Below are 9,530 nucleotides of genomic sequence, written 5' to 3'. Positions count from 1 at the left end.
CTTTTCTTTCCCTTCTCTTTCCCACTTCCTTTCTGAATCAGATTCCCTTCACACTTCCATGTTTTCTCTGCCAGAATTTGCTGCCTGTGCCTGCTGGGCCTACTCTTCTTCAGGACCACGAGATCTTCACCAGCCACTACAAATCCTCCAAGATGTCCATCAAAAGATGTTCTGAAGACCTTGCCGTGGTCCATTTCTCTTTGTTTGCCATTGGCATTGCCCAACAAACCCTTTTGACTGCCACCCAAAGACAAAACACCCTTAGGACTTGGTCCTAATTAATTTCTCTTTCACCTACATGTGTGGGTGTCCGGCTTTCACTGGCGAGGCGGCTGCTTGCGTTCCTCCAGACACGTGAGAGCAGTGCCCAGGGATTATGTCACAGCCATGGTGTGACCTCGCACGACAATCCTTCCTACCAGAGCCATTGAACTTCACATTAACTCAGCCAAACATGTGCCTGTTCAGTCTGTGATCATTGTGGCCTCGCTGGGTGAGGGGGTGGGTGCTTTGTTGACATGAAAATAACACAGTTCACTTGCAGCAGTCAAACTCAGTGTGTATTTTCTGTGTGCAAATGATGAAGCACCCCAGAACTAACTCAGTGAGGAGGAGGATGGGGCATGACCTCAGAGAGATGCATCCTCATGTCTTGGGGGAGAGCAGCACTGCAGGTCACACACCCACTGGTCCCCACAGAAGGGGAGGACAATGCTTGGAACCCAGGGCTCCCTGCAGTGATCCTTCAGCAGTGCCACAGCTGGGGCAGCCTCGGGGTGACGATGTCCTTGTGTGGAGTGGCTGCTGTAAGTTCAGATGTCAGGGTGAGCCTCTGCCTGGTTCAAAATGCAACCAAAGGGGTGAACTCTGTAGCCTGGGCTAAATCTCTCTGTCTGCATGAAGTCTCCATCTCCATGCACAGATCAAGCAGGATTCACATTGGAGGCAGATGCTCCTATTCTCCTTCCCTTGGTTACCTTCTAAAGGATTTTTGTGTTTGCCCAGGAGGTGTTCTACCCTCTACAGGATGGCTCCGGGGCTTCTTCCACATTCCAGCACCACAATTTTATTTCTGACCAACTAGATCAAAGTGTTTTCTCCCAAACTGACACAGAAAATTCTAAGGTGCCTGTTCAAGATCTACCATCACTTTTGACATAGTTGGGAAAAGAAGTCAGTTATTACAGTACAAACTTTGATAACTGTACCTCAGCTGAAAAGCCACCATCCTGTGACAATCTTATCCCCCCTCTGAACCAAAGGGCCCTTGAGTAGCAGGGCTGAGTAAGGTAGTGATCTACCACCCAACCTAAATTAGGATCAAGTTTAGTAATCCTATGGAAGAGCTCCAAGGGGAACAAGTAGATTCTGAAATAATAATCAAATAATCCAGTGGGAGAAGAAGGCCCTGAGAGCCTTTGCGGCTGCTGATTGCAAGTTTTTGCATTATTGTTCTGTGTCAAGGCTTTCATCCACCCCCTCATGTACGTGCCTCTGCTCCTTCCTTTACTCTTCTGTAAATGCCATGACTCTGTCAGTTGGGTATTTACTAAACATGGAGTTATTTGCATACTCAGATTTGTGATTTCTACACAAGCCATCCTCAGCCCTGACTTCCTTGTCTGCCCCTCCTCTCAGTTCTGCCTGCTGATAGGGCGTGACACCTCATATCATCCCATCAATTAATATTTAACACAACTGTCCCAGGGAGACACCACTCAGGAAATCATTTGGCATGTCCTTGTGAAACAAACATTTAAGGACCCACTGCCAGATTTTTAAGAGCATGAAGGTGCGTGTGTTCCCCCTTCCTGAGAGGGGTGGCTTGACAAGCACCCTGTCCCCAAGCCTGAGGTGGGACAGGAGCACAGTGGCTGCCAGCTCCTCTGCACTGTGTGTTCCCCCAGAAATACAGAGCTACAATCAAACTTCTGCAAATGAGCTTTGTCTGAATAGCACGGGTGGATCTGGGATGGGTGGTGGTAGCTGACACTGGGACAATGTGTCTGCCCAAGTTTCTGTGTGTGCTTTCCTGGTAAATCCTGTAGCTGTGTGAGTCATGCTGGAGACTGGTAGGCCATGTCAGGACTGCAAGAATCACCCAGGAGTTTGGTGGAGTTCAGAGTCAGGGTCATAACCCATTGAATCTCTGCTTTGTGACTAACTCCTGCTCTGTGTGCCCACAAACAGACCTTCTCTCTTCTCCCAGGTATCTGTCATTTTAAAACTGCTTTACAATCAGCAAGATCTTCTTGGTAATTGATTTGAAAGCCTCACATACTGCTTCCTTCCTTGCTCTGACATTGTCAGCCCAAGAGCAGACAAATCCCACGCTCCCATGTCCATGCACCAGCACTGTTCTCTTAGTGGTGTTGCTGTGCCCCCACCTGCCTGCTCTGATCCCCTTCTCTTTGAAGTACAATTTTAGTGATGTTACAGACACTTTTCATTCAAGAGACTGCCAGAATTCCCCCAGAAACTTCATCTCCAGCCTCCATGAGAGCCAAGCACTGTCACAGTTCCTCAGGCTCACTCGTTGTGGAATATTACCAGAAGCATTTGGACAACACCCTCAGATGCATGGAGGGATTCTTGGGTTGCCCTGTGCATGGCAAGGAGTTGGACTGGATCCCTTCTAACTGAGTTTCAATGATCTGCTTGGTTCAAATCAGCAGAACAAGGCATTTGGCTCAAGCTTTGCTCCTAACGGCCTCAGTTCCATAAGCATCAGGGCTGGTGTAAAGCCTGTGTTTGCTCTTCCCTAGAGGAGTATTTTCAAAGTTATCTAAACCAGCTGACCAGCTTCCCCCATGAATTTACACCTTTTAATAGTGACCAGAAACATCACTGTAGCAGGAGATCTAGAAAAGGAATGAAAGAGTGGGATGCAAGTGATGGAGAGAAGGGATATGTAAATCAGTCCAAAATCCATGGGAGTGGGAGGTAAGGAAGGTGTACCTAGGAGCACTCTCTGGACATGAGCATGTCTCTAGCCCCAGAACTTGCACTGAGCAGGCTGGGTTTGCCCCTGTTTACCCAAAGGCTCTGCTTTGAGCAGCAGTGGGGTTTCTGTGGACAAGTCAGGGCACCTCAAGGCACGTCTCTCTAAGTACAAAACAAAGACTGTCAAGTGCTTTCTTGACACCAGCTGGCATTTCCAAGGAGTGCCAACCCTTGAGATCTGTTACTGGGCACGACTCGAGCCCCACAGGGATTGCTGGGGTGACATGGAGCTGGTTCACCCCAGACAAATCCTCTGCTCTTTCTGGGATGGCTTTGTGGAACAGCTTCTGCAAGGGAAGGTGTCCATCTCTGCTCCTTTGTCTCAGGGAGGAGATGTCTCCTCTCCTTGCATCTGTCTTTCATTACAGGCTCTGGAGATGCTGTTCCTCACTATTCCTAGCAGTGCTCCACCATTTGGTTTTTCTTCTGGGACTGTCCCAAAATGCTGCTTGCATCATGCCTCGTTCATGCAGGGCTATGCTCAGAGGAAGAGACATGAAATTAAATGGAAGTAGCTACAAAAATACTATTTTCCACAGTCCACTGCACAAAGTATTCGATGTGGTGGCTCAGGGATTTTGTTACTCAAACAGCTCTGCCCAGCTCCCCCCTTTCTCATCCTGATGTTGGTTTTGATCAGTCCCTCTCCATCCTTGGAGCTGCAAGGTCTGACACTCATGCCTTAATCTTTGCCCAGAAAGGAAAAGCCCATAGTTCTGATTATTTCCACTGAAAAAACATGAGAAAACCTTTGGGTTTTTTTGCAGTGCTCACCCCAAAGCACCTTCTGAGAGCATCACCAGCATTTTCTTTCACTTTCTATCTCAAGAACCTTCCGTGCTTGGGCAGCTTTGCTCTGATCCCATAGACAAACACACTGCTAGGAGATCACCTTTCTGTTCACCACAACATATTTTCTTTAGAAACCCAGGGTGTACTTACTGGCTTGGGATTTGTATGTCTGTTTGTAAGAATACAAACAGATTAAAAATAAGTTCTTATCTTCCAGTTTTGTTTCATATAATGCTTTTTTTTAAAGGGCAGGCATGAAGAGAAGGAAACACCAAAAAGTGCTCAAACCCTGTAGAAAGGTTTAAACCTTCTGGAAAACATTATCTGAATTCAGTGTCATATATTTGATCCCTAAAATAGACATTTTTCAGTCTAGGTAGAAACCTCTAGCTAGAAGTAAAATATCTGTTCATCCTCATTTAGTGAGTGATAAATGACTACTGATGGTGGCCTGAGTTCAGCCAGAGTTACCCCTGTCTCATGCAGTGTCCCCCAAATTGCAAGAAACAGGGAAAGTTTGTGTTGGAGGCAATTCTGGAGGTCTCCAAGGATGAGGAGACACCCCCTCACCACTGCTCCATACCCACCCATTCTGCTGCTCTCATTGGAAATGTTTTCCCTTGCATCCAACTGGAATTCCTCCCATTTCTCAACAAAGTAGCTCCCCAGACACAGACCCTCTTCACCACAAATGAAAATTAATAATTTTAAACTATCAAATGATAAGAGAGGATTTTTAGCCTTGATTGAATGCTACCATAGTTTTTAAGGTTCCACCACCACATTTTTTTTACATATATTGAATATAAGCTTTCCATGTCAGTTTAATAAAGCCAAATCCATCACAGGAACTCAGCACATCATCCCAAGAGATACCCCGGAATTCCTGGATCTGTGGCAAGGACAAATTTTTCAGGATTGGCTTTTTTTTTGGTTTTTTGGGGGTTTGGGTTTTTGTTTTCTTTTTTTTTTTTGTGGGTTTTTTTGTTGTTGTTATTGTTTTTTTAGAGTTTGTTGGTTGGTTGGTTTTTTGTTTTTTAAAAGGAACCAAGTCAACAGGCACAGTGATCCCTTGGATTTCTAGGTAAACCTTTCCTTGGTAAATATTAAGGAAGTAGGCCCATGTCAAAATGCCCTGTTCAAACCCAGTTACTGTATTTCAGGAGGACACTGGCACAGCCAGGCTGATCCACATGAGAAAAATTTATTTCCAGTTCCCAAAAATTTCCCCTAAAGATGGGAGCAACTGCTTACAAATGTCAACTTCCATGGAAAAACAATATTTCCTTGCTGATTCCCAGCCTGCATCGAAGTGCTACACCAGAGGGGCAACCTCAAATGGGACATTTAATTAATCAAATTTTACCTTGTTTGATCCTCATCAGCATGTTAATGTGCTTGGGGCACAAAGGCAAGGCTGGAACAGGGTCACAGAATTATAGAATCATTTAGGCTGGAAAAGGCCTCTGAGATGATCCAGTCTAACTGTTCCCCCAACACTAAACCATATCCCCAAGTGCCACATCCACACCATTCTTGAACATTTCCAGGGATGGTGACTCCACTACTGCCTTGGGCATCCTGTTCCTGTGCTTGACCATCCTCCAAATGAAGACATTTTCCCTAATATCCAGTCTAAGCCTGCCCTGGTGTGGCTTGAGGCCATTTCCTCTCCTCCTGTCCCTGTTCCCTGGGAGCAGAGCCCGATCCCCACCCGGCTGTCCCCTCCTGTGAGGGAGCTGTGCAGAGCCAGAAGGTCCCCCCCGAGCCTCCTTTGCTCCAGACTGAGCTCCCCCAGCTTCCTCAGCTGTGGACAGGGAGTAGTTGACAGCCTTTCCCAGAAATTTGCAAGGATCAGGCTCTTCTGCCAAAACCTTGCTCATCTGTCACTCTTAAGAGTGACAGATCCCTGGGCACATTCCAACCGGGCTGGGCAGGTCTTGCTGTCTTTGCCATCAGAGAGAAGAGCCCTTGCATCTGTCCCATGTTGTCACCCAGAGAGCCCTGAGCACCCAACACAGCCCTGAGCACAATGCCGAGGACAGTGAGAGGACAGCGGGCTGAGAGAGGTGATGGAAATGCGTCCGTGGTGGGCCCAGCCTGCTGTGACGGGCAGGAACTGCTGCTTCTGGCAGCAATTGCCTTTAACCATCTGTCCCACTGCCTTTGACTCACTGGCACAAGCTGCCACTCTGCCTGCTGGGACTCCTGTCCTGGGAAAGCAGCACGGAGACTTGGAACCCAGGAAGCATTCGGGAGCTCAGACTCACTCCTGGCACCCAGAGGATCATAAAAGGAATGTGTCAGCCACAGTTAAGCCCAGCAGGTGAAGCCAAATGGACAAAGGACAGGGGTGATGCCCAATGGATGAAGCCCCCACCAGGTGAATCCCACCTGAAGAAGCCCAGTGGATGAAGGCCAGGAGATGAGGCATGCTCTGCCATGCCTGGGGAGCGTGGGAAATAGGAGGAATGGCAGAGCTCTGGGTTCCCGTGGCAGGACACTCTAAAGACTCCAACCCATCTGCATCCCAGGAGATAAGCTGGCATTTCTCCTGATCTGAGCACCCCAAACCAAGAGAGCAGGACATTTGGACATATTTGGAGATCCTTCCAGGTTTTTCTCAGGAGCTGATGTTCCCCTGTCCCAGGGGTTGCTGCAGCTGGCTCTTCTCGGTGCCCTGCTTGCGCTGGGCTGAGACCTGCAGGTGCAACAGCGGCCTCTTCCCCCTGCAGGCATGGCAGCTGGTGGCGTGCTGGTGTCCCAGTGCCACCTGCCGTGTGTCCCAGTGCCACCTGCCCTGTGTCCCAGCACACCGAGGGGTGACCGTGCTGCCCCTGCCCGTCTCAGGCTCACTCGCCAAGGGGGATGCACAGGTTGCCCGGTGCCCCGCGGGGGTGGCTCCCACGGCCCGTGTGACAGAGAGCCGAGTGTGTCATGGCTGTGTCATGGCTGTGTCATCACAGAAGGCATCGCACTTCTTTTTGAGTTCAGTGAGTAATAGCAGGAGATATGCATGGGAGAGGCCGCCAGAAGAGGGACAGCTCCAGCCTCAGGGGATTCCCAGGCTCAGCTGGAACAAGCCAGGACCGGCTGGAGTGGTGATAGTCCCACTTCAGCCCGCTTTGACTATGAAGCAACGCCCCCCATCCCGTCCCGTTCCAGCTGAAATTCAGTGTATTTTTGATAACAACGCTGTAGCTGGCCAGAATTTAAAATTAAAATATTTAAATGTTTTCCTCTATTAACTTAATATAGAGCTGCTTAAAGTAACTCAGCTCTCCCGATGCCATGGAGGAGAAGGCGCATGACAGAATGCGTGCATGGTTCCCCAGGGTCCCGAGCTGCTGGAGGGATGTTACAGCCTCCCGTGCTCAGGTCTCGGCTGCCACCTCCTGGCTCTCCTGCTAAACTCCACATGTGTTAACAGCACAGACCAGGAGTGCACTTCTCATTACACTATCCCAAATAACAACGCCGTTAAAGCCTGACTGGCTCAGAGCAGCTTTTGTTCCTGGAACTGAGCCGAGACCAAGTATTTTTTGAATCGCGATGGAGTTACCTCCTTAATAACCCTCAGGATCCCATGGCAGCAACACCTTGAGTCCCAGGTGAGACTCTCTGGGATGTCATGCATCACCTTTTGGGTGTGACCTGTCCCCCCTCACCTTTCCCTAACAGTTCTTTTTTGGGGTGTATTTTGTTACATGATCCCTGTGGCATCCATTGTTTGTCACCTGTGTCTTTCCACAGAGGATTAGGATGCCAATTCCAGGTCTCTACAGACTTGTTGCTGGGTTGGGGGATAATTCGACAAGTAGATGTTTGGCAGGGGAGAGCAGAGGTATTTATGGAGCTGTGGGAGTGTGATGATATCCAAGCAAAACTCCTGAGAGGGGTCACTGTGCAATAAAGAATCATGAGGCAGCCAGAACGTTGTCTCCTCCTTGCTTGGTGTCCATCATTCCCTACCTCCTCCTGCCCTCCTGGTGATATTTCAGGCCTGGCTGAGCTTGATTGTACCAACCTGCCTCTTCCAGAGGTGCTAACAAGATCATCCATCCTTTTACATCTTGGCCAGTCATTTTATCTGGCCACGTGCCATGGGCTGGGGCCCCACAGACATGTGAGGTGAGGACCATAGGACCACAGGAGACCTGCTCCTCACCCTCACGGGGCTGGACAACATGTACTTGCCTGGGGAATCCCAGCACAACTGCATGAGATGCAGCCTCTTGGCACAGCTCAGATCCTGTGTTCAGTTTTGAACACATGACATTGAGGGGCTGGAGCATGCCCAGGGAAGGGGATGGAGCTGGGGAAGGGGCCGGAGCACCAGGGGGAGCTGAGGGAGCTGGGAGGCTTCAGCCTGAAGAAAAGGAGGCTCGGGGGGACCTTCTGGTTCTCCACAACTCCCTCACAGGAAAGGGCAGCCAGGTGGGGAAGCTGGGTTCTGTTTCCAGGGAGCGAGGGACAGGATGAGAGGAAACGGGCCCAAGTTGTTCCAGGGGAGGTTCAGGTTGAGTGTTGGTGATCGGGTATTGTAAGGGGCTGCCCAGGGCAGTAGTGGAGTCACCATCCCTAGAACTGTTCAAAGACGTGGTGCTTGGGAATGGTTGTTTAGTGTTGGACCTGGCAGTGCTGGGGAATGGATGCACTCCATGGAATTAGAGGACCATTCCAGCTTTAAAAATTCAGCGATTCTTCGATTCGTAGAAATCAGCAGGGAGCAGTAGCTGCTAAACCCTGCTGCAGGATGGAGCTGGGGCTCTCAGAGACATTTCCTCACAGCTGTGGCCATTGTTCTCTGCCTGGTGGATAAGCAGGCAGGTCAGCAATGATGTTCAAGGTGATCTCTAGCCATGACAGGCTTCGGCCTGAGAATGGACAGGAAAGGAGACAGTGGCAGCAGTGCTGGCACAGACCAGTAGATGGGAATTGCTGGGGTTTGATCCTTTACCATCGTTGTTCATCGCATCTCCTGGAGAAATGGGTGAAAGGCACTGATTGTCACCTGCAAGAGCTGCATGGGGACCCTTAACCATCAGCAAAGGTGTGTGGGACGTGGGAGCACCAGCCCTGTGGGATGCCACTGACCCCAAGACAGAAGCTCCTGTGACCTGTGATTCATCACTGGATGAATGCTCATGTGAGATGATCTGAACCTCTTCCTACCTGTCTGGTTGCACAGGGGCAGTTTTGGATCTGGCGCCCCTGGCTGGCTGTGAGTGTGTCTAATCACCTCCAGTGGGAGCAGCTTATCCAGCACAGCCATGCCGAGAGGCTCTTTAGCATCACAACAGCTGGGTTTTCTATTCCCAAAGTGCTCCTTGCCTCAGTGCCCAGACCACACACCGTGGCAGTGCACAGCATGTTCAGGAGAAAAGAGTCCAAAAGCTCCGAGATTTATCTTTTGTCCCACCTTCAAAACAAGGAAAAGAGGAGGAGTTTCCAGTAAAGTGGAAAACAAAAGCATGACAAAAGCAGCCTTTTTCCCCCCAATACTTTTTCCACCCTCAGTGTCATCTTTTCTATTTGTCCCTTGGCCATTGGCCAACATGCCCAGACAGCCCAGAACCAAAGGTGCCATGGACCTGCACCCTTTCCCTGGTGACGCCAACAGCTCCTGCCCCACCCAGAGCTTCTCTGCACCTAGAGCTTCACTCTGGCTGGTGATGGGTATATTTTGGGGACATTCCGTGTCCCCAGATCACCTCCCAGAGCGTCCCTTTGAG

The sequence above is a fragment of the Cyanistes caeruleus genome, chromosome 13, assembly GCF_971803275.1.
Source record: "Cyanistes caeruleus chromosome 13, bCyaCae1.hap1.1, whole genome shotgun sequence".
NCBI lineage: Eukaryota > Metazoa > Chordata > Aves > Passeriformes > Paridae > Cyanistes > Cyanistes caeruleus.
The sequence above is the reverse complement of the archived record's forward strand: the minus strand, read 5'-3'. Positions refer to the sequence as shown.